Genomic DNA, 26,632 nt, shown 5'->3' with positions numbered 1-26,632 from the left:
GGTCAACATGGTGAAACCCCATTTCTACTAAAAATACCAAAAATTAACCAGACATGGTGGTGCATGCCTGTAATCACAGCTACTCAGGAGGCTGAGGCAGGAGAACTGTCTGAACTTGGGAGGTAGAGGGTTGCAATGAGCTGAGATTATGCCATTGCATTCTAGCCTGGGCAACAAGAGTGAAATTCCATCTCAAAAAAAAATTTTTTTATGTATATGTAAAACAATGAAAGAAAACATAAAAAGTATCAGTAATAATTATCTGCAGTTTGTGGATGGCCCATAATTTTTATATTCTTCTGCTTATTTGTCTGATTTTGGAAGTTTTCAGCAACGATCAGTACAAATTTTACAATCAAGAAAAGACGCCATTTTCAAAAAAGAAAAGAAAACACTGCTGCCGACCCGAGTCCGCTCGTCTGGAAGGCCTGACCACTAGACTTGCCTGTAGTCCTAGCCCCTGAAACAGCTTCGTGGTCTTTTCTGTATACTCCTGCTCCCACATTTAACTCAATGTGTGGGCAGAAACAGAATAAAATGCTGATCTTGAGGAAACACTGTGAGATACTATCAGGATGAAATTAAGAAGTAATTTTAAATAAAGATTGGAGGATTTGTCAACAAATTGGACAAAATCCAGAGAAGAACCAAGGAATGACTGGAGACCTGAAGCTGCAGGCTGGATACGAGAGTAGAGATGAAAAGAAAATGTGTTTAACTTGGCTAGACTCTAAGTGGAGACTTAAAAACAGTATTGGAGCCCAATCAAACCACCATTAACAACTGCCAGGCAGATCCCCATCCTGAGTGACCCTGAAAGGTCAAAACAAACTCTTAAAATTTCCAGTGCTTTTTAGTTCAACCTGAGGTTAAAGACCATATCTTCCCCACAGTACAGATTGCTTTTGCATGTATGCCAAGAGCTTGTCTTCATTGCACATTAAAGACGGAAATATAGCATAGAGGATGGAAGTCTTTAAGGGCCTCTCAAAAGGTTCCTGGTGACAGAAGATGCCGACATGGCCAGACAGGACCAGATTTTTTTTTTTTCCAACTTTACACAGTACAAATGCTCTAATTAAATGGTTTTTTCTTCCTGTGGCTCACTCTACCTGCTTGTTTTGTATTTATTTGGGGATACAGACGTTCAGAAAGAATGATGACAGAAAAAAGAGAAACGGAGTTACATCGAAAAAATGAGGCCAAGAGAGTTCCTGAGAGAGACCCAGGGCGGCACCCAGAGGGAAAGAATAGGTGATAACCAGTCAGAAACTTGGAAACTAGATTGAGAGAGCAAAGAGAAAGGCACAGGCAGCCAGAAAGAAAGGGGAGAAAGGAGAAGGCCCCGTGATCTGTCCTGGGACGGAGCAATAGGGAATCTTGACTCATTTGTACTTGTCAGACTATTTAAAGGAGAACAGAGCTCTGTGGCAAGGCAGCACTGTTTATTTTTAATATGCCAGTGTATTTTGGTAACAGAAAGGAAAAAAGAGCAAAAGGAAAGTGAGAATGAAGCTAGGGAGCCCTGCACTGACTCTTGAGAGGCTCTCAAAGAAAGGCCGTGGCATTCCCTGCATTCAAGTAGCTCCGTTAGTCTGACTTTGGCCTCCCGGACGCCCTGGCCTCTGCCTAGAGAGGAGGGGCAGGGCTCCCGAGTCTTGCTCTCCCTTATTCCCATGGATGATGCTTCACAGTGGGGAAAACGATTGTCAGGAATTATCAAGTTTTAAATTTTGTCAATTCTTGCTCTGGCTGCTTCATGCAGAGGCACTTAAGCCCTGTCAGAAAGGCACAGACAGAGGAGCCTTTGTAAATTTAGATGAAATCTCTTTTTCCACCTGGTTTCATACTCAAAGATGCTGCAAGACTCCATATCTGATGGGCTGAGGATCTGGACTTCTCTGGCGTTTCACAGAGACATGCATTCATAGTCTGTATTTCTGCTTCATTCTCATCTTGCTTGATTAGGAACATGCCGTTAAAGTCATAAAATATAATAAATATTTTCACTCTCTTGCCTTTACTCAGTTGGATTACAACACAAAAATCTCTTGAGGAAGAAACTTAAAAATTCCCAGACTCACTTTGGTTAATTTTTCACTTATAGAAATATTTTAACTCCATCGGAATTAATGTCTTTTCAAAGTGATAGAGACACATGGTACAAGACAACAATATATCATGTCATAGAAAAATACAGATCTGTTATATTGACTCTAAACATGATGTACCTATCCTCTTTATTAGAGATGCCCACGTATGAAGATCAGTTGAGATATTGCTTGCTCTTGGAAGTAAATTTTTGTAGATTTAAATAAATTCTTTTGAAATATGATGCATGTATGTATAAATTTGCAGTTAAATAAATACACCTGTATTGGAGATGTGCTCTCAGTGATAGAAGTGAAAGACCCAAAACATTTGGTACTGTGGTATACTACAATAGTTATTTGAGCATAGCACTTAAGAAGAAAGCCACAGAGTGGGGCAAGGCTGGACAAAACATGTCTGAACATCAGAATCACTTTGATAACACTGAAAAAATACATAGTCTTGGACTTTGCCCCAGAACCATTGTATTTGAATTCCATAATGAGACCCAGAAATCTATATTTTTAAAAATATTTTTTCCGTGTGCTCTATCATTGTGAACAATTGGGTTGGAGAATGTTTTATTTTCCTGCCTCCAGGAGCTGAACATGTTCTAAAGCATGATTACCTGTGTAACGTACTCAGTGAATTATGCCTTTTAGTGGCAACTAAATTAATTTTTTTTCATATGGACTTCAGTCATTTTTCCCAACACTTTGATTGCCACTTCTATTTGATAACTCTAGAATTACACAATCAGTTGTATAGTAGGTACACTTTAGAGGTTTACTTTAACAAAGACATCACATTGATTCTATTTCTGTTTTTCACCATGTCAGTTTTATTCGGGTGAGTTAATATGAAAATATACCTCCTTTTGAAGGTGAATATTATTTCAAACATTGGTAAGACGTGGTATTTCAGAAACTCTCTTTAGGTCACAAGAGAGTTAAGTTTCATGGCAGTTGTTTTTGAGTAAAACATATTTGCTAACTCTTCCTTAATACATTTATTTTAGGATATTCTTGGGTATTTTGAGACAGAACAGGAATATGGAAGAAAGGAGGAGGAAAATGGAGGAGAGGTGGGGGAGGTGGTGGGAATTCCAAATAATGCTCCCAGTCAGTGGGTCTCACTGTGGGTTCATGCTCAGACTGCAGGCTGGAAAGCAGAGGAAACACAGTCATTGACTCACTGTCACCAACTCTGAGTAAGACTTTTGACCTTTCAATGTCTTAGCTAATGAATCCAAAAGGAAAGATGCAGTGGGGAAAAAGTAATTCGGTCAAATTGGCCGTGAGGTCTCCTAGGGAAATACAGGATGATAACGGGACTTACAGTTCCTGTGACCTTCTGTGGCTTCTTTAGTCTGGGAAGTCATTATCATCACAACAGGCAACCCTGTCATTTTTGCTTTGTGGTAACAAGGAAAAAGCCTTTGATGTGTAAGTGTGGGATCACTGTGTGAGCTAAGAAAAGAACAGTCATCTCATCCCCTACCCACCAGCTCCAGGTTTTTCCAGAACAAATGGCAGAGAGGTTTCCATATGGTCAGCTTTTTAAAAATCAACTTTATTTTACTCATTTTAAGCTTCTACCTTGAAGAATTTCAACCAATGCATACACCTGTATAACTGCTGACACAATTACAATATAGACTATATTCTTCACCCCCAAAAGTTTCTTTGGGTCCTTTCTGAGAAAATCTCCCTCCATTCCCAGCCCCAGTCAACTACTAATCTTTTTATCACTTTAGACTCTGTTTGTCTCTTCTAGAGTTTTGTGTACATACAGCCACACAACATCTATTCTTTGATATCTGGTTTTCTTTAACTCAGCATACTGATTTTGAGATTCGTCTATGTAGTTTCATATATCAGTAGTTTCTATCTTTTTATGGCTGAATAGTATTCCATTGTATGATTGTATGACCATTTGTTTATCCATTCACCTGTCAATGGACATTTGAGCTATTTCTAGTTTGAGACTCTTATGAATAAAGCCATTACAAAAACATGTGTACCAATCTTTGTGTGGGCATACATTTTTATTTCTCTTGAGTAAATATCTCAGAAAGGAACGGTTGGTATTTGTGTTAGGTGTTTGGTCAAACTTAGAAGACTGCCAAATAGTTTTCTCTAAGTGGCAGTATCATTTTATATTTTCACTAGTAGTGTATGAGGATTCCAGTTTCTCCCTATCTTCCCCAACACTTGCTATTATCTTTCTTTTCAATTTTACGCATCCTTTGGCATATGTAATGATATCTCATTGTGGTTTTCCTTTGCATTTCCCTAATGACTAAGGATGTTTAACAGTTTTTCAAGTGCTTATCGGGCATTTGATTACCCGTGGTATCAGTTTCAGAAACAGAACATTTTTATTAACAAGGGAAGAAATTGTCTACTGTGTGCTGTCTGTGGCCCTCTACCTTCTGGCAGAGGAAGAAGAGGCTCCACCATTCCACTGACTGGTGCTGAGAATGACCCAAGTTTTATCCCAAGGAAACAGTCCATATGTCACCACTATTTCCTCCCATGAGGGATGACAGCAAGATCTCACCTCTGCTACATCCTTTCCTTACAACTCACTTTTCCTTCAAGGTCACTTGTGGCCTTTTTAGCAACATTTTTTTTTTCTTCTTCAAGCTTCCCTTAGTATTTTACCTGGATTCGCTGTAAAAATATCTGTTTTTGTAAAAGCAACTCCCCAAGATCTGCTCTGGTTGATCCATTCACCACAGTCTCCATCTCTAAGATGGTTCTTCCTCTGATGACAGTCATCAAAGCCTCCAGTTGTGGCTGAGGTAAAGTGCTACCCACATTCCCTGATTTAGATCCAACCTTCATTTCCCCAGCTGGTGGAGACATCGCCTGCTGACTGCTCACAATTCTCTACTCTGGAACTGCCATCAGGTGGAAGGAACGACATTGTCCTATGATGTGCTACCTCTTAGAGGGTTGCTACATGCAATACAAAGAATGAAGGATTAGTACAGAGATAAAAAGTTTCAGCCTTCTTTCCACACTTCAGACATCTTTGAAGGGCTGTATTAGCTGCAGACTTCCTGTGGAATCAACTGAGGTCAAAGTTGCAAATGCATTGGAGTTCACCTTATCCCTCATCCCAGTCCTGTTTCCATCTGCTTACAAATCTCTGTCTCAGAGAGGGTTTTTCCAGGTGTGAAAATTTCCAGGGGTAGCAATAACAAATTACTACAAACTGGGTGGCTTAAGACAACAGAAACATATTCGCTCATAAATGCAAAAGGCCAGAAGTCTGGAATCAAGGTGTTGGCAGGGTCCAATCCTTTTGGAGACTCTGAGGCAAAATCCCTTGCTGACCTCTCTTCTGACTTCTGATGTTTATCAGCAATTATTGGCCTTCCCCACTTGGCTTGTAGACACATCACTCCAATCTCTGCTCCTGTCTTCACATCACCTCCTCCTCTGTGTGTTTCCTAAAAGGACACTTGTCAATGAATTTTGGGCCCACATAGGTAATCCGGGATTATCTCATCTCAAGACCTTAAACTTAATGACATTGCTAAGACCCTTTTTGCAAGTAAGGCCACATTCACAAGTTCTGGGTAGACAGATCCGTTTTCCATTTTTGTTTTTGTTGTTGTTTGGTTTTTTGCAAAGAATCCATTATTCAACTCACTATTCTAGGAAACTGAGCTAGTACAGTTGTTGTTAGGGGCCTAGGGAGTGTATTTCAAAATGGAGTTTGGGAGCTGGATCAACCACCAGCTGGCCAGCAACGAAGACCCCATCACTAGGGGTGAATGGAGTACTGAATGCCCCTGGGGTGCAGTAGGGGGAGGCAATTGTTTAAACTTACACTGTAGTGAACTGGGATGGGAAAGAAATACCCTGGCAGGAACCTCAGAAGTTCAAGTATAGTAGTAAGGATAAGGACTAAGGGGCCCAGTAGATATTATCTTGGGAAAAGAGAATGAAAACCTGGGAGTGATACATCACCGATTTAAAGTGAAATGTGAAAACCACAGGGCCTCATCTCACTGGCAGCATACAAAAGACTCTCATTTCTGCAGATAGAGGGCAGAAAAAGCCTAGAATCAGTCCCAGGACTTAGTTAAAAGAGTAGCAGACCTCCAGAGGAGACTGGCTCCTTAACCTTAGCAAGTCAGCTATGTTCAGAGTAGAGCCCTCATGGGGAAGGAGCGGGACCCTATAATTAAGGATGGCATGTTCAAGTTGACGCATTCAAAGTATTGAGTTCCTTCAGAATCCCCTGACACTCTGGGCCTGCAGAAATGGCCACTCCTCCCGTAAAAGTCTGGACCTTCTCCTCTTATTTGAAGGTAATGCAGAGGACTCTGCCTAAAATATCATGCTTCCTTTTTTTTTGAGTCTGCTGCCTCCCTGTACCTCCCTTCCTGGCCACCAGACCAATCACTGGGCTCACATCACAATGTGGGGAAGTGCTGGATCTGCCAAAGGAGGAAGGGGTTAGAGCCCCAGGGAGCTGCAGGTCTAGTCCACAGGTCCCAGCAGGAGGCTGGAGAGCATGTGAGAACTGGATCTGAGGGTGTTGGCTTAAAGGAGTACAGCATAAATCTGGGTACGATGAGAGTTTCTTAATATGGAAGCACTCTCCTGTGACTTAGGAGCTCTGCCCTGGCAGGACCCTAGGAGGCAGTCCTAACTCATTACTGTGATGGCTTCTGAGGCTTGGAGAAAGCAATGGTCCACATCCAATGAAGTAGAAATGCCACAGTCCTTTTGTTATCCACATGTACAAAAGCATGATAAAGCTCAGAGAAATGAATGTGCTAGAATGGGGCAGAAAACTCACTATTCTTCAGGAAGACCCGGAGACCCTCATTTCCCAAAACAATAAGGAATGTGCTGGTGAGATTGGCACAGTATCATGAAGAAGCACCCATAGGAGGTGCTATTTCAGAACTGTTAACAATGGGAATGTCAGGACCCTGAAATAATAAAAGACATTAGTAAATTTTGACTGTCAAAAGCAATGTGGCTGCTTGAGCATCCTCATGACATGGAAGCTGGCTTCCCACAGAGAAGACAATTCAGGAGGGAGTGAGAGCACGCCAAGCACAAGCTACCCTGTTAGCGACCTATCCTTGGCTGCACTTCCACAACAGCTTATTTGTTACAAGTGAGTCATAAGTTTGGTCCACATGCAAAGGGAGGAAAAATTGGGACCACCTTTTGAAAGGAAACAGGTCAAATAATTTGTAAATGTATTTTAAAACAGCCTAAGGGAAATTCCTAAGGGAAATTTATGCTTCTTATTAGTGCAACACAAGGATTTGTGGGTTTCCAAGTCGTGGTTCCCAAACAGAAACGTATCCACCAGGGGACATTGGACTTTAAGCTTTAGCTGTTGTTCAATCACTGTGGGCTCCTGTGTCAAGAGACCAGCAGGCAAAGGAGGGAGTTGGCATCCTAGCTGGGGGATTTCCGCCCAATTAATAGGTGGGGAAAGAGCTGCTGTTACCTAATGGAGGTAGACATGAGCACATTTGGCACCAACATGACCCACTGGGGGCATTTCTTGATATCCTCCTATCCAATTTTTTCAGTCAGTGAACATATGCAGTAATCATGGCCTGAGAGTCTGGGAAACATCCAGGTAAGCCACCTAGACTAGAAAAGGTGCTAGCCATGTGCAAAGGGAATCTAGAACAGACACGGAGGAGGAAGGTAATGAGCTTGCAGCCAGGTGGTAGTTCATTCATCCCACGAATCTTTCCCATTCATCTGTCTTGTGCAATTTTCCCAAGAAAAGAGGGCATCAAGGATTCTGGAGGGGCTTTATCCAGTTGGGGTAAACTTGACATCTGAAGAAAATGCATCCAGATTGCACAAAGGTGGGCCATGTTGGATTCTGGGGCTCATCCCCAGAGACTTACTCTCTTCAAGGTGGAGGCGCTTCTTTCTCCAGCTGCTCGATGTTGCCTGCTGGTGGCTCATGGCCAAGTCCTTCTCCAGAGAAGGCCCTTAGTTGAGAGAACAGGCTCATCCAAGGCTATTACTTCCCTTCCTTGGGACAGCCTACTTTCAACTGATTGAATGTGAAGGTACAAAGCCCAGTGCCCTTACTTCAATTTGGGGCATTTATGAAGAGCCATCCTGGCTCCAGAGCCTTCTGTGGAACCATCTGAGGCCTTGTTGCAATTCCACTGCAGTTCACCATCCTCTGCTCAGCCCTTTTGTTCTCACTGCCTTACAGCTGCTGCTCTTGAGTGCCTTCCCCCAATAAATCCCCTGCTCACTAATACTGACCCTTGGAACCTATTTCCCAGAGAACTCATCAATGACACCACCGCTTATTGTGCAAGCTTGTCTATCTAAGCTCTTTCTATATATGTCATCTCTATAAACTCACTCAATAATTCTTCGAAGTCTCTACTATTCATATCCACATTGTACAGATGAGAAATCAGAAATCATTTACTGAAGTTCACAGATATAATAAACAGCAGTTAGCTTTCAACCCAGATCTGACTCTAGAGCCCGGAGTATTAACAGGTACCTTTGAACCTTTCTAATTTTGTGGTCCTAAGAGTGTCATATTTATTTAGCATAAAGATTTTGTCACGTTCCTGGATGCTCTCATAAATGATAGTATAGATGTAGCAGGTGTACAGGTTAGCTTTGCTGCAGTAACAAACAACCCGAGTCTCAATGGCTGATAAATACAGTCAGACCTCCATTTCCATGGGTTCTTAATTGATGGATTCAATCAGCCACAGGTTGAAAATATTCAGGGAACAAAAATGGATGGTTTTGTCTGTACTGAACATGTACAGACATTTTTCTTGTCATTATTCCCTAAATAATACAGTATAACAACTATTTATGTAGTATTTACATTGCATTAGGTATTATAAGTAATCTAGAAATGATTTGAAGTATATAGCAGTACATAGATTATACACAAATACTATACCATATGGTAGATATGAGCACATTTGTCACCAACATAACCCATTGGGGGTATTTATTGGTATTGATACATTTCTTAGTATAGTATGTGTGTATAACCAATGTATGGGTGTATACTTTAAATTATTTTATGTATACATGGACTTGAACATCCATAGATTTTGGTATTTGTTGGGGGTTCCTGAACCAATCCCCCACAGATACCGAGGAACAACAGTATTGATTTCTTGCTCACATTACATGTTGGCTGCTCTCAGTGGGCTTTGTGGCTTTCCTCCACACGTCTTTTCTTTCTAGGAGCAATGCTAAAGATTCAGCCCCTATTTGGGGTATATCCTTCTTACATTAGAGGGAAAAGACCAAAAGAATGGATGGAAACTTGTGATGGGGTATGTTATATCTGCTCACACAAGCACGTTACTTTGCAGGCCCAGAAACACTGGTGGTGATATGCGATCCTCTTACCAGGAAAGTGGAAGTGAACGATTATGAACAATACTGCAATTGACTGTAGCAGATATCCATGTCAGGGCTGTAGCAACTTAATAATTCATTTTTACCAGTTAAACAGTTTCAGTACATAAATTATTTATGCAACACATCTTAGGTGCTGGGAAATGTTTATGTGGTGAGGTTACCATGATTGTTATTTATCTAAGGAACCCATGGTCAAGCAGGTGTCTATTCTTTGGCCACTTCCCATGGATGTTGTACACCTTAGGGACTCTTCCCCCTCTACTGGGACTCTCAGAAGAAATGGCAGTGAGCCACCTGCTGACAAAGGCCTATCTAAAAGGGAGCTTGAGAAGAGGCGGGAGAAGTCTCATTGGTTTCATCCTCTTTGAAAGAAGGCAACACTTTTCATCTTTCTGTTGCCTAGAAGGTAGCATTATGCAGAAGAGACAGTTTAATCCAAGTGCAGAGAAGGAGTTGCAGGGGTATCCCTCAACTCAAAACCAAGCAGAGGCTTGGGGAGGAGAGGGAACACAGTGAATAGAGATACTGTGGAGCTCTACTGGACAAGCCACTGTGATTTTGCAGTCACTCTTGTCTTCCAGGTCAGGGATCCTTTTTGTGACCACAAGAAAGATTTCTTCCCCTGTGTTTGGGAGGTGTAAGCAAAGGCAGGATGCCTGGATTTGCCATCACAGAGGAATGTAGAGAATGATAGTAAAGTTTTTTATTTCACAAGGGAGACTTTTGGTCTTCTATTTTTGATATGAAAATAGCAATTTGAAAATACCCTTTCCTTTGCTGTGCTTTCTGTCAAATTTGGTACCACCACGACCTGGTGAACTTTACTTGGCAGGCTGCCAAACTAAATACATCTTGGTCAAGTGCCTAATAATAATGGAGACTGTCATGTGGTGGGAAAGTGTCTTAAGGATGTTTTGTGGAAACAAACTCCTGAGGAAGCTGCAAAAACCAGAATTCTTCTTTGCTCCTTAAATCAAAATAAATGAGATTAAATTCATCAGCTTTCTTTTGTTGTATTTGGTGGAAATTTAAATTCCAAATGGTTTACTTTGACCAGCATTATTTTAAGGAGTTAAAAAAATAGTTTGTATCTTTCAAGGAGAAGTTCCTATATTATAAGAAAGTTCCAAAAGACAGGTTTAAGAATATATGTATATATATTTATAAATGTATGTATATATAAAATATATGTAAACATTTTTCATGATATCACTTCTGAAATTGGTTTTACCATATTTCTTTGCTACCCTCCCTCAGTTTCCATATAACAGGCCTCATATTTATTTAATTGGGTTTATAAGATATCTGGGTGCTGTTGGATGAAAATTATAAATCATTTAAATATCCTGTTAGCACGCTTAAAAGATTAACCCACCTGTTTTACATAACTACTGCAGGGATGTGGAATAAAGTTAGTGACATTGGCAAATTCTTTGTTCATTGACTTATGTTAGTAGTATTGATCTATAGAAACGAATGTTCCCATTTCTATATGCACTCCTATATTCCTTTGCCCTGATGCACATACTTTGTTTCAAACAGATTTTCCTCACCTGGAAGATACACAGTTGTGATTATTAATACAAATGCCAGCATTTAGGCTCCAGAAAAGACAATGGTGTAGTGTCAGATTCTTAGGGATGGCCCATGCCAGCTGGCACCTTTTTCTCTCCATAGGTATCAATGTCCGTCTTTTTAAAAAAGTTGATTGTATATATTGTATTATAATAAAGGTATTATATTTTTAACATCAATGTCTGTTTTATATCCTGTGTGAACTGGCTAGAAATGCCTTTATTTTGAAATTAATTAATTAAAGTCAAAGAAATATTTTCAGAAGCTTGTCATAGAGGCCAAAATGTCTTAGCCTTTTGATCTTAGCCTTTTGACTTAAAATACAAATAAACAGAAGTCAAAATTGACTTTAAAAAAAACATACTTTTTCTAGGCTAGGTGTGGTGGCTCATGTCTGTAATTCCAATACTTTGTAAGGCCATGGTGGGCAGATCACTTGAGGCCAGGAGTTCAAGACTAGCCTGGTCAACATGATGAAACCTCGTCTCTAATAAAAATACAAAAATTAGCTGGATGTGGTGCCGTATGCCTATAATCTCAGCTACTCAGGCTGAGGCAGAAGAATTTCTTGAACTTGGGAGGTGGAGGTTGCAGTGAGCTGAGATCACACCACTGCACTCCAATCTGGGCAGTGAGCAAGACTCTGCCTCAAAAAACAAACAAACACACACACACTGTACTTTTTTTGAAGACTGTTCTTTAAAAGATAATGATCAAAAGAAACAAATGTGCAAGGTTTTGTGAGCTTTAACCTGCAAGGAGAAATTTTACTCTACTACACAGACTCCTGTTTTCACTTTTCTGCTGTTCCTGAGACACCAACTTCATTCAAATTAGGAGGAGGCAAGCACCCAGCACCATGGAGCCACATGGAGCCTTGATCCATGCACTATGATGTGCCTCAGGAGAGCAGTTATGATGCGTGATTCATATTCATAACGACTGCGTTGCTCAGAGAGGCCTTCCTACAAGGTCATCAGACATTTGCTGCTGAAAATATTACTTAAGTCAATATTCACATGCAATGTTCATAGAAAAAAAATTCAACTCTAGATGATGATGCATCTGATTCAGAACAAAGTAAATGGTGATTTTGTGACTTTCTAAAGAAATATTTTAAAATGAAAATAAATAGAAGTCAAAATAAAAAGTGCCACAATGGTCTTGTTTTCTAGGGTATCACATAATGTTTTTTCTTAAATATTTCAAACTGCTTGGGGCTTAAATAATACCTTATAGTCTTTGGTTCTATTTCAGAAATTCAACTTACTCCTACTTTTTACAGCAGCCTAGATGTATAAATTAATTCATTGTTTTCATTCCCCATTCATCATTTATTCATTCAAAAAAAATTGTTGATTTTCTACTATTTATCAGGCAGTGGAGACACAGTAATAAATCATTCTGACTTAAGAATTACATAAATAAAACACTATTCAGTTGCAAGAAATGCCAGTGAGGAAGTAAACAGTGATGTGAGAGGGTAAGTGGGTAAGAGGTGGTGGTGATTGGAGTAAGGAAGGCCCATGTCACAGTGTCATAGGGTGGCACAGGATGCCACAGCTAAAGCACAAGAAGGAGGCAAAGCATCCCAGAAGGAGAGAACCATGGTAGAAAGGCTCTGAAAAGGCAAAGAGCTGGGAATATTCTGGGAACAGAATGGAGCCAGTGTGGCTGGAGTCTCAAGAGTAAGATGACATTGGTAAGATGCTTAGATTCTCTTCCAAGTGAAAACCTTACAGTTTAGGTAGGAGCATGATGTGATCTGATTTAAATCAGAATCATCGCAACATTTAAAGACAGCAGACACTGGCTTTTTCTACACCACTGAAATCATTAGTCTTCTACTTCCTATAATTTTCTCTTTTGTGTCAGATATTTACAAATGTCTGATTCCTTTTATGTGCTCCTAAGTTTCTAGTTCTTGGAGTCTGCTCTCCTCCAGCCTGTCATTTGTAACACACACAGAAACTTCCTGATCATATTTTAGTTTCTTCCTTTCTGACTCAAAGTGCTCTTGCCATTGGGTTGATGGTATACTGCCTGGAAGAAGCTATTACCCTGTTATTTTACCATGATATCACCACTGCAATTGGCTTCACCAATGTTTCTTTGCTACACTCCCTCAGTTTCCATAAGCAAGATGAAGAACATACACTCCTTCCCCTTGTATTCAAGTGTATGGGGTGTGGGGACAGGTAGGGCTGGCTAGTATGAGGACAGGTAGTTACAAGAGGCAACTTTTCCCAGAACAGAGGAGAGGTCCAACCCAAAAGCTCCCATGTGCATTCTTGCAATTCCGAGACTGCTGGTGAGGATACTCTCAATCTAAGCCTTTGATTTCTGAAATAAAAAAAAGTTATATCTGAGAATCCGCTTATGTGTTTATGGTCCTGGAGTAGACTGGGAGAGGGATTTTCAGGCGGTGCCTATAGATATGCTTACAGTTGTGACATGGGGTGAAGGCTTTCATTGATGGTGATGTCATGGGTTCCCTCTGGGAGGATGGAAGCCCCAGGGAAATAAATCGGCAGTATGGGATTGAAGTCCCCGGAGCCCATTGCATTTTGTGGGAAAGCAATCCTATGGCTCACCATTGCTCTCATCAGAGGGACTTTGTCCCTAGTGCCCACACACAACATGGATTGAGGCCAGGGAAGTTTGGGTTTGACTAGACTAGGACTGCCCTTCTCAGCAGTCTTTTCCAGCCTTCTAAGGGACAGCATCAGTGGCTCACTCTAGACTTGGAAAAACAAAATGAAAAGGGAATATTTTGATTAGAGTTGCCTTAGGAAAAATTATTATAGAGAATTCATGGAAAAACATTGCTTGCCAATTTCAGAACTACTCGAAATATCTGGTAGGCTAAATATAGCACACTATTCACAGCCTTGCAGGTCCTGAGGTCTGGCTAAATGTGAGCTCTGAGGTGGTGTCTTCCTCCCTCCCCTCCTCCCTCTCTGTCTCTCCTCCCCCTTTACTCTCTCTCTGTCTCTCACTCTTTCTCATTTTCTTTATCTCTCTTTCCTAGCTAGCCTTGGATGCTTAACCATGAATGATTATCAAACAAGAACCTTAATTGTTATCTCAGTATAAGCTGTTACTTAGTTTGCAAAACAGCAGTAATGTTAATGAAATTTCCCTCTGAAAAATAACAGCTGAAATGAGAGAGGGAAAGTTTCACAAACTAAAAGAGCTCACAAATGCATCTTTCAGATTTTTTTCTTAAGTTTATGATAATCTAAGAAACAGGGTAATAACCCTGTAACTCTAGGAGTGAATTACAGAGGAGGCAATTCAAAGGATTTTTCATGTTTGGCTGAAATACCTTGCTCTTTGTGACCCCTAAAAGGAGATCTATGTCAATGGAAGAGAGGGAGTTGAGATTGGTGTAAAGTAAAACTTCTCAACTTGAAGGGGTGTGAGACCTGAAATTCCCTTCTAAGTGGAATCATCAAAGTATATTTTTTGATGACTTAATGTTCTCTCCCTTCCTTCCTTCCTTCCTTCCCCCCTTCCTTCCATCCTTTCTCCCCCTTTTCCCTAGGGAATTAAAAACAACAAAAATTCAAAGAAAAAAGTGTAGACACCTATAATCATGCAATCATTTTCTTTCGTCTTCCTTCTCTCATTTTGTATGAATGTACAGGTAAACACCATTATCTGCAGTGGTTATGTTCTATAAAGTCACTGCAAACACTGAATTAGCAAATATTGAACCATTGCTCCGGGCAGAAATACAGAGTTAGGGCTTATGAACCTCTGGTCACAACATTTTCACCAACAGATCAATCCATAACTTTAAGTACGTTTCTGTTTAATGGCGTCTCATCTAACATACACTGTTGATGCATTAGCATTGAACTCATGACCTATAGCACTGTGACTCATTCTTGAATGAAGCTTATTTAACACCCGTAGTTTCTCCAGAAGGCACTTCACAGCTTTGTTGTGTTTAGGATCACCAAACAGCACTTTAGTCCTATGCTTGGGGGACATTTTAAACAGTGAAATCATGAGGAAAAAGCACAAAAATGCAAAAAATGTGTCATGAAATTGATAGCCAAAAGGACACGTGTTTAAAATATAAGAACTGAAATAAGAAGGTAAAGCATCACCCTGTCCAATCTCAGATGAAATTATGCCCATCCGGCTATTTGAATTTTTGTCACTCCGTGCACATCTGTAAATGACCATGAATGCACAGAGTATTGACTTGGGAGTTAGAAATACATTTCACAGAGTAGATGGATTTGAAAATATGGAATTCATTAAAAATGAGAATCAATGGTGCAAACACACACACATAGTCTGTTCCCTTTCACATGTCTTTGTCAAATGTACTTTTACATATATTTTGAGGAGATTTTAGGAAACTATAATACATCCCATTTAGATAGAAACTAGCTGTTAGCAGATACACTTCCAAGAGACGTAGACTTTAAGTTTAGTTGAGATGTGCTGATTTTTGCTGTGCCAAAACAATTTAAGAAATTGGAAAAACAGACCCAGAAGGCCCACCTACATGTGTTTTTAGCTGTCATCAAGGCAGGGACACACGCAGAGCTTTTGAGGACTACTGGCAAAAAAAAAAAAATGGCCCACTGGCAGATGTAAAAAGGCCCTTCCCCGTACATAAATAGAAATGAGGAATAAAGTATATTCCACTCTAAAGAGTTAACATGTTTCCTGGTTGAAAGGTGGAAGATAAATTTCTATATGACAGAGAGAGAGACAAAGCAAACCTTTGGGCAGCCCAAGTTGGTGCTGAAGCAGCATCCAGGCCCTGGGGGCTCAGACAGAAGGGACTGGTCGAGGACAGAAGCCAAGCCTCCACCCAAAGGTCAGAAGCTGGAATTTAGCTTCTCTTCACTGAGCCTCAAAACCTGCCACATCTATGAAAGGGGGTAAAAGCACTCCACCCACAAGACTTGAAAAACAACAAGAGTTGTCATTTTTAATAAATAGAGACTGACTCTAAATATGTTCTGAGGATAGGAGTCTATATTTATTCTTCCCATAGTGGGGAATTTATGTGAGAAATTAATAAATAAACTGGTGAAATTCTTGAGGCCTAACTAAACCAGTCCTTTTATATAGACATTACCAAAGACAAATGGAATTCTCACATATAATCTCCACAAAAGTCAGGCTCTAATAAAATATTATAAACCATAAAGGAAAACACTATCATTAGGGAGACATGACACATAAAGCAAATGGGAGAATTAACATTCTAAGCTGTTAATAAAAAATTTGAGAGAATAGAAAATAATTTTAAATTAAAGACATAAAAAAGAAACTATAATGAAAGAACAGGGCAATATTAACAAAGAATCAAATAAAAACAGGCTAATTTTTTGGGGAAAAAAACAAACAAAACCAGACATTCCAGGAAAGAAAATTCTGATTATTGAAAAGAAAAATCTAGTGGTTGATTTTAAAATCCAGATTAGACACTTTTGAAGAAAGAATTAGTAATCTGGAAAACAGATCTATCAAAATAATCTAAAATACAGTACAAAGAAACCAAACCAAAAATAGACAAGTGGAAATATATCAAACTAAAATTCTTGTGCACAGCAAAGGAAACTATCAAAGGAGCAAAGAGACAACCTATAGAATGGGAGAAAATATTTACAAACTTCATCTGACAAGTGACTAATATCCCGAATATACAAGAAATTCAAATAACTCAACAGCCAAAAACCAAATAATCTGATTTTAAAATGGACATAAGATCTGGGTAGACACTTCTTAAAAGAAAACATACAAATGGCTAAGTAGATGAAAAAATGCTGAACATGACTAATCACCAGGGAAATGTAAATGAAAACCACATTGAGACATCATCTCACTCTGGTTAGAATGGCTATTATCAAAAAGGCAAATAAATAAATAACAAATGCTGGTGAGGATCTGGAGAAAAGGGACTGTTACAGAGTATTGATGGAAATGTAAACCAGTACTGTCATTATGGAAAACAATTTGGAGTTTCTCACAAAACTAAAATCAGAACTACCATACAATACAGCAAGTCCACTACTGGGCATTTATCCAAAAGAAAGAAAATTCGTATGTCAAAGAGATACCTGCATCCCCATGTTTATTGCAGCACTATTCAGAATGGAGTCAACCTAAATGCCTGTCAACAAATGAATGGATAAAGAAAATGTGGTACATATATACAATGGAATACCGTTCAGCAATGAGGTACATTGATATCCTGTTATTCTTGACAACATGAATGAGCCTGGAGGATATTATGTCAAGTGAAATAAGTCAGGCAAAGAAAGAGAAGTACTGCATGTTCTCATTCATATGTGGGAACTAAGAAAAATTGAACTCATAGAAGTAGAGAGTAGAATTATGGTTATTAGAGGCCTGGAAGAGGTAGGGGAAGAGAGGATAGGGAGACGTTGGTTAACAATACAAAATTCCAGCTAGATAGAGGAATAAGTTCTAGTGTTCTATATCATTGTAGGAGAAATAAGATTAACAATAATTTGTTGTATATTTTTGAAAAGCTACAAGAGAAGATTTTGAATGTTCATGATACAAAGAAATGATAAATATTTGAGGTGATGGGTATGCTAATTACCATGATTTGATCATTATATATTGTATACATGTATTGCAATATCACTCTGTCTCCTATAAATATGTGCTATTATTATATGTCAACTAAAAATAAATAAAAGAAGAAATGAAATTTTTAGAACTGATTATTTTGACTATGGTGATGATTTCATACAGATATACATGTCAAAACTTAAAAATGTGCAGTTAAATATATCCAGTTTATTATATGTCAATTATACCTCAATAAAGCTGTTTAAATAAAGAGATGCTACCATAGAACAAAAGCTGTTTGTTTTTCCATACTTGAGAAGTTCATTAAAAATTAAAAATTTTGAATGTCAAAAATAGGTTGCAGAGTAAAATATATGATGCAATTCTATTTTAGGGGAACAAAGGGAAACAAACATTATACCAAAGAAAAAAATTCCAACCTAGACCTGGTGCAGTGGCTCACTCCTTGTAATCCCAGCACTTTGGTAGGCCAAAGCAGGCAGATCATGAGGTCAGGAGTTCCAGACAAGCCTGTCCAATATGGTGAAACTCTGTCTCTACTAAAAATACAAAACAATTAGCTGGGTGTGGTTGCAGGCACCTGTAATCCTAGCTACTCGGAAGGCTGAGGCAGGAGAACCACTTGAACCCAGGAGGCAGAAGCTGCAGTGAGCTGAGATCACACCATTGCACTCCAACCTGGGTGACAAAGTGAGGCTCTGTCTCAGAAAAAAAAAAAAAGAAAAAATTCTAACCCAAATATTTTTTATGATAGTATATACATGGAATAAGGTGGAAAAGAAGACTTGTAAACAAAGCCAAATGAAATTAAACTCATTTTCAATCAGAAAAAAAATAATGGTGTATAATACAGAATTTTTCCCTGGTTCCTGCAAGGAAGCCTCTAAACCCTCAGCATTTCCCAAATGATAGGAGTCTTTGATATTTAGGGTGGACCTCTCGGACCATACCTGAGTTTAAGCTCAGGAGGTGACTCATGGTGTACCCCAAGATAGTTCAGGTTGATGAGATGACTCAGGACGGGGGCTGGCCGTAACAGAAAGACCAGCCATGTTAGAGCATTAGGGCTTTGAGTCACGTGGTATCAGTCCAGCCTCCAGAGGAGAAACGGAAGCTGGAGCTCAAGCTTAATCCCACAGCTAGCGACTCAATCAATCCTGCCTCTGTAGTCGTGCTCCACTGAAAACCATGGATATCAGAGCTCAGCTGAACTTCCCTGGTTGGCAGTGCTCTGCCCATCGTCACACACGAACGTGCTGGGAGGATGATGTTTCCCTGAGGACACGGAAGCTTCACATTTGGGACTCTCTCAGACCTCATCCTATGTTCTTTTCTTTTGGTTGATTTGGATGTGTATTCCCTTCTATTTTTTATAATAAAACTTGGAAGTATAGGCTTCCTTGTGTTTTGTGGGTCATTCTAGTGCATTACAGAATTTGAGTCAGTGAAAGAACCCTCCAAATTGCAGCAAGTTGGTTGGAAGTGCAGATGGCCTGGGAAACCCAAACTTGTGACTAGTGTCTAAAGGGAGATCAATCTTGCAAAGGACTATGCCCTGAACCTGTGAAGTACGGCCCAACTCTGGGAATTTGGTGTCAGAAGTCACTGCAAACAGTAACCACTAGAAGACTAAAAATGGAATGAACAAATTCCAAACCCACAGGTGGTCAAAAGATAATAAAGTAAACTTGACTATTCCAATGGAAAAAGATCATGATAAAAGGAAAACACAAAGTAGGATGATAGAAATAAAGCCAAATGTATCAGCAGTGACAATAAATTAAAAAAAAAATAAACTTGCTTATTAACAGGTTTTGACATGTAAAAAGCACACTGAAGCAGTCATAGAAAAAGATCAGAACTTGAATGTAGTCCCTTATGTTTGTTTATATTTGAATTATATATGGTGGAGAATATACCCTAATCTTCTCAGGGTTTAGGGTGTGTAAAGGTCTTTATCTGCCTCAACATGAAATACTTTTATAGCCCTGAGCTAGTTATTTCTATGGAGAAGATGTGGGCTCTGGCTTTTGTATTGGTAAGATGTGGATATTGAAAGGTGGGTCAAGGTTCTGAGTAGCGGGATTGCTGAGACCCAGATATGAAGGACTTGTTGCTGAGTTTGAGGCATCATGTCACAGACTGAGCAAACCTCTCTGCCACCGCCCCCGACCCCCACCAGGAGAACACCAGCATTTAACATGACCTTCCATTATTAGCTTCCAGCAGCTTTCTCGGTGAGGAGCAGGGGCCGCTTCAGTCCACCGCAGCAGGAAGCAGGTGGTCAGCAATGTGGGGTGAGCACTCAGTAGCAGGAGAGTGGAAACCGCTGGCACAGGATTTGTGGCTGGGGGGTGAAAAAGCAGTGGCAGGAATCACAACTGTAGAACTCATGATTTTAGAGTATAGTCTTAGCCTTTTAAATTAAGAGGACTCACTTTAAAAACAAAAGGTCGTATCACACACAGAAAAAATATATGTTTAGTTGGCAAAATACATCATGATGTAAAGTTGCTATCAAACATTTAGACAATAATAGCCATACTTTCTTGAATACTTTCTGTGATTCAGACACTGTACTGAACGTATTTTATATGAAGGAAGTTTTATTCTTACAGTGGATGAGGAAATTGAGATTTCAAAGTTAAATGCCTTGTTTATGTTAATATAGCAAAGAGATGGTGGATGTAAGATTCAAATCAGCTCGACCTGACAGTGACACAGCCAATGCTGACATTATGGCTATGTGCATTTGATGTCTGCAGCAGAAAACCCAGATGAGAGGCACTACTGCAGTCTGCTCCAATCCTGTTGGAGTTTCCAGCTGGTCATGCACAGGGGAGATGGGCAGGGGAGGTGGACTCGAGAGCAGAATCTTGGCAGCATTCAATGGTGAGAGTAGTCAATGGAGAGAGTGATTCCCTCCAAAGGGCTTGGGGTGTACAGTGACGCCTGGCAGGACCCCACACTGGAAGAGCTCACAAGCAGATCTGAGGCAGGTGCTCAGGTACCAGCACTCCATACATAGAAGCAATTCAACCTCTTAGCTAGGCTTATGAGGGCATCAGGATCTGAGGCCACATTGCAGCCACACTGCATGCTGGTGACTCTTCCTCTAAGGAGCTGTGCTCTCTCAAGCCCCACGTCTCTCCTCTGTGCTGTCCTCAGCCTGCTGTGCTCCCCATCCCATCTCTCTATCTAGCACATTTTCCTTGCTAACTTACCCTCATCTTTCAAGCAGAACAAACAGCATTCCCACTTCCAGGTTTGCCCAACTCTCCTTCCTGACTTGGGCACCCCTTCTTGGTGAAGGCTGGCACGCTCCTTTACAGAGTTAATTATACTAGACTCCAGTGAAGCTCTGAAGACTGAGCTTTCACCAATATTCCTTGCATCCTGCCACTTCACTGCCGAGCATGCTTCAAAGGCTTCAGTGCCGCCTGCATGACAGTAACACCCTCTTGCTTCATTGCTCATCACTCCTGGCCTCACCCTCTGGTACTCTGTGCTGGTTCATACTGATCCTTGATGTCCCTAGAGTGGGCCTGTCTGTCACTCCTCCAGAGTTTAATCCATGCTGCTCTTTCCCCCTGGGCTGCCCTCCCTTCTGGTCTTTGTCTGGGCACCTTCCTTTCATCCTAAACAATTAGCACTTAGCTCAGCTATCACCTCTTCCAGGAAGCAGTCTCTGACACACCTGGGGACAATTAGGTGCCTGTCTTGTGAGCTTTCCTGCCAACCCTCCCATCACCTGCACCCACCCCGAGGGTTCCACCAGGCCAAAAGGGGCTGGCATCGTCAGCGCAGGGGGCTCTACTTTACATACTCACTGCAGAGTCAGCCTTTGCCATGGACTGGCAGAGCACAGGGATGCCGAACATTTACTTTTCTAATAGCAACTTGATTCATTTTTAGTTATAGATCCTAAAAACTATTTCACGTTCATTAAAAACACACACACACACAGACATCACAGAGGAAAAAAATAAAATCACCAAAATACTACTTCTCAGAGATAAGCCCTGTTACTTACAACCATAATAAGTAAGGAAGTATTTCCTTCCTGACTTCTCACATTTTTAATCATACTATACAAAGATGTGTACAATATGTTCCCTTTTCTGTCCACTTAGAAATGTATTTGAGTCATGTTTATCAAGTTAGTAGAAGTAGTGGTGGTCATGGTGGTAGGAGTAATCTTCACCCATTGATAAACATAGATTTACTCTCCACATTATCATTTTTCATTCTTGCACAGTATTCCCCTAGATGGAAATAATCATGAGAATTACAATAATTGCTAACATTTATCAAGTGACTACTCTGAGCTATGCATAGTCATAATAATACTTTACAATAACAATCAATAATACTTTGCAGTCATTATTGTATCTTTACAGCAACATTATGAGGCTGGTATCAGGATTACCTCCATGCTTTGCTGATGAGAAAACTAAGCCTCAGAGATGGGTCTTGCCAGAGTCGGTCCGACTCCACAGCCTACATTCTTAACCACCATCAAAGGTATACTGTCACATTAAAAATTCCCCTACTGGAAGATAATGAAGACGTTTCCAGGGGTTTTTGTTGTTGTTGTTTCTTTGCATTAATAAACAAAATTATTTTTGGAAAAAAGAAAAACCCCAGGACCTTTTTCTTATGCCTGTATCCCTGCCCTCCCTGACCTGTTCTCTCATTACTTCAATTTGCAAAAGACCACTTTAAAATTCTATCACACTGCTTTTATGAAATACGGTGGCACTGGTATAGGCCAGTCCTCAAGACTCCCTGGATTCCAAGAAATCTGCAGCTCTTTGGAGTCTAGACAGGTCTTCAAAAGACTCATTTAATACAAATATTTTACTTGGAAATTCTTCAGTGCTCAGGTAGAGGTTGATTTGGCTCCTACTTCCTGGGGCGTATTTAGATTCAATTAGGCCAAGAGCTTAGACTATTGCCCCTGGAGAAAGATTAGAAAATGGGAGTTTCCCCTTTATAGGAAGATTGTCATAAAGAATCAAGCACTACACTCTCAGTTTGAGAGGTGTTGATGTAGCTTTGCCAAACTTCCCAATTAACGCTTTGCGAAATGATCAAATTTCCATGAAGGCACACTACATTTCCATTTCTTCATAATGTATATGGATAGTTTAAGAAACTAGATATCTGAAGATGGGAAATTCAGATTAAAAGAAAACCAAAAAAAAAAAAAAAACTCTTCTCTACTTTTGACTAAACTTCTTGATTTTTTTCTCCCAATTATAATTTCCATGAATATTTTTCATCCTCTTAAGTCAAAAGAGAATGACACTTAATGTCTCCTTTTTAACAGTGACTCAAAATGAAATAAAATAAAAATGCATAACAGCCTTTATGTAATCAAGCAAAAGGTCTTGTTAGCTGAATGTATTTCACCTGAAATGAGTTCCTAAGATAAGCAAACCCGAAAGATGGAGGGTGGTCTGTGCGGTGTAAATTACTTGACATCTTGGTTCTGGTTTCCTGGTGTGAACAGCGATGATAAATGTTGACTCTACTCCTGGTTTACCAGGAAGGCAAGACATTCACTCGTGCTATTGTGAAGACACTGCAGAGCTGAGGGGAGCTCTATGCCTCCTTCACCTAGAGCGCACTGTTGCTGGCCTGTGTGCTGAGAGGACAGGTCCCACTGAATTGATCTCAACCAGAGTTTTCCTAGATCTCATTAACTTTTGTTTGCAAATACTTTCCCATTAATTCCTAATTCAGTTTTCTGTGGTTTGCCCAATGCAGATTTGTTAGTCCCATTTCAAAGTTTTGCCTTGTTGTTTCAGGAAGTGCTTGGAGGACTAACCAACAGTTTTCACACAGTTTTCCAATCTGGGCCCTTGTGTTGACTTCTCCTGCTTCTAGAGAGTTTACTATTGACCCCTGACCACCAGAATACCTGCTGTGCCTGTGCAGAAATCCAGGGCAGGCCCCTTTCTCCCTCTTCTTGGCTCCTGGGTTTTGGAGAGTCATTGCTTCTCAGATATATGCTTTCCTCACTCCCCTTAAGAGTACAAGCCTGAGGAAGATCAATTCCTCCTCTGTCTCTGTAGGTGAACTTCTCATAGTTCCTTTTCCTAGAATAGAGATTCCAAGGATTACCAGCCCTGAGAGTTGCCGGGACATGTACGAATCTGTTTTAGGTTTAAAATTAACTTTGGTGAGACAGAGAATTTCCCTGTTCTACTCTGTAAGGCTGACCATGAAAGGGGACATCAGGAACTCTGTTTCTCATATTTTGAGACGTTAGGTATCAATGGGAAATTAGTGTAGTTTGAAGTGCCCACGTGGCTTACCGGTAACCACAGAGCATTAGAAACAGAGTTATTACACATGCTATTAGATACCACAAAAACATTCCCCACCAAAAACAGGAACATATCTGACTGTCATGCATACAAAGTTCACACATGTGATCATTATGAGTTCATAACAGCATATTAACAAACGTAAAACCAAGACACTTGGAGAGATTTTGTGAAATAAAAGCAGTAAAATTTAAGCTTGATTACTATGTAGATTATATATCATTTGTGATTTCTGTAGACTTTCCTAAGTCAGAGAGTAAATAGCAGAGATGATCTGTTGCTTTATTTAAATTTTTTTTTGATATTTTGGTGAAAAGAATAATCTTTAGCTTCTCTCTCAGGCCCTGCCAGAACACTGGTATGATGACCTTGTTTAGGATGACAATTCCATCTACCCACAGCAAACAGAGTAGCAGCAACCATCTGTGTAATTAGTCAATACTTTCATCACTCCTTTCTTCTCACCAACTATGAGAGATGGACTAAATAAGCAGGAAAAATAAGTTGAAATTATGTAACTGTCCTTACTGCATCTTGCTAGATCTAACTTTCCAGGAAAGGATGTATACAAATGAAAAAAAAAAAAAAAGCAATCTTAGTAAAATTAAATAGGATATATGACCTCATTGTGTTCTAGACCAGCACTTGCACACTTTAATGTGCGCCCACATCACCTGGGGAAGAATGTTGTTAAAATGCAGATTCGGATTCAGTAGATTTAGGGTGGGATCTCAGATCCTACCTTTCAACAAGCTCCCAGGTGATGTTGATGCTGCTGTCTGAGGACCACACTTAGAATAGCCAGGAACTAAGAGATGCCTAACTTCTCTTTCACCTTTTTTTTTTTTTTTTTTTTGAGACGGAGTCTCACTCTGCTGCCCAGGCTGGAGTGCAGTGGCACAATCTTGGCTTACTGCAACCTCTGCCTCCTGGGTTCAAGCGATTCTCCTGCCTCAGCCTCCAGAGTGGCTGGGATAACAGGCGTGTGCCACCGCGCCCAGCTAAGTTTTGTATTTTTAGTAGAGATGGAGTTTCACCATGTTGGCCAGGCTGGTCTGGAACTCTTGACCTCAAGTGATCCATCCACCTCGGCCTCCCAAAGTGCTGGGATTACAGGCCAGCCTCTTTTACTGTTCTTTATATGGCTACACTGCCAACCATTAGTTAGGACCTCTGAGATTAAAAAATGAGAACAAAAAGTAATTGGAACTTAGGTTTGCTAGTTGTTAGCCATTGTGATAAAGATTTAGTGAAAGAAGCTACTAGACCACTGCTTCTCCAATGATACAGTGCATAGGAATCACCTGGAAACGTGCTAAAGTGCAGATTCTAATTGAGTAGGTAAGGGTGGAGTCTGAAAAGCCGCATTGTAACAAGCTCCTGGATAGCATTCAAGTTGCTGGTCCAAGGATCAAACTCCAGAGTAGTCAGGGTCTCTAGACAACAGAATTTACAAAAATTCACCCCACACCCCCTTTTTTTTGTTAGCCTTTGTTGAATTTTCTGAAGAAGATGAAGAAAAGACGTGGTCAAAATCTAAATTTTTATTTAAATGGGGTAAATGCTAAGATTCTGGAGAGGGGAAGATGTGATGGAGGGGGTGGGATGGAGGGTTTGGCATCAGGAGGGAGAGCGCTGCATTCCCGTGGGTTCATGCTCTTCCCCACGTAGGTTCACATGCTCATTATTTCACTGTGGGTGTGCCTGCGCTGTGGCCTTGCAGTCTGGAGGTGTCTAGACCGGTCGTCACTCTGCTGCATGTCCCAGGGCACATAGAAGGCTGAGAACAAATAATTTTAGTTCAGGGAGTTCCCTGCATAACAAGAGCTACCTCTTTTTCTTCCCACTTTGAATAAATAGAAGTCAGCAGGACTTTTGTCACCTCTCACTTCTGGCCAATTCAAGTTTCTGTCTGCACGTGTGCACACATACCATCTGAAGGCAAACGGAAAGGCTGGGTTCTGTCAGACCCCAGTCCAGAGAAACTCTTCATTTCCTAGACTGGCGGTGGCAACCAAGTGCAATTTTCCATATGTACCTAAACACTGTTCCCCGTAAATTCATCGGGTGAATCCTCCCCCGACACTCCATTACGCCCCTCCGATGTCACTGTGTGATTTCCGGCTTCAGTCTGGGCTCTAAGTATTGGACAATGACTATTGAAGAAAAGCAATATAGAAAAGGCTGAAGATCAAGGTGATCAGCAGGCTGTGATGTTTCATTCCTTTGCTCACTTTCTCACTTCATACCCATATACTTCAGATGATCTATTGTTTCTGTGCTGAACACACAGACACACACACACACACACACACACACACACACACACACACACCAGCTTTCTCTGTTTATTTCTTCTGGAATTATATTGCACAAATATGAAAACCAAAACATCCCACTTCCTCACTAGGCAGTTGGAACTTTCTTGATGACAGTCCTAAGTAACCACAACAGGGAATGAGTTAACATTTCAGTTGGGAGGATTTCCCCACCTCTCCTCTCTTGTCAATGAGGCATGAAGTTCCCAGTTGATTTCTCCATCTGGCCCAACCATTCCTGGAAACCTGATTCCAAAGAAGGCAATGAGAAGATGTGAAAGAGTTGCCTGGGCAAGGGAGG

At 40.4% G+C, this 26,632-nt stretch overlaps 1 long non-coding RNA gene across 1 annotated transcript in view; it reads right to left on the bottom strand.

Moving 5' to 3' along the window:
* LOC105494181 (uncharacterized) overlaps nt 1-26,632 on the bottom strand; it is a 217,783-nt gene that overhangs the window by 69,158 nt on the left and 121,993 nt on the right. The window contains exons 10-11 of the long non-coding RNA XR_011622333.1: nt 23,605-23,782; nt 19,880-20,025 (exon numbers count right to left, since the gene is read on the bottom strand). This is a non-coding gene — a long non-coding RNA (uncharacterized lncRNA). The remainder of the gene's footprint in view (nt 1-19,879; nt 20,026-23,604; nt 23,783-26,632) is intronic.

The sequence above is a fragment of the Macaca nemestrina genome, chromosome 4 (genome assembly GCF_043159975.1).
Source record: "Macaca nemestrina isolate mMacNem1 chromosome 4, mMacNem.hap1, whole genome shotgun sequence".
Taxonomy (NCBI): Eukaryota; Metazoa; Chordata; class Mammalia; order Primates; family Cercopithecidae; genus Macaca; species Macaca nemestrina.
The sequence above is the reverse complement of the archived record's forward strand: the minus strand, read 5'-3'. Positions and strand labels throughout refer to the sequence as shown.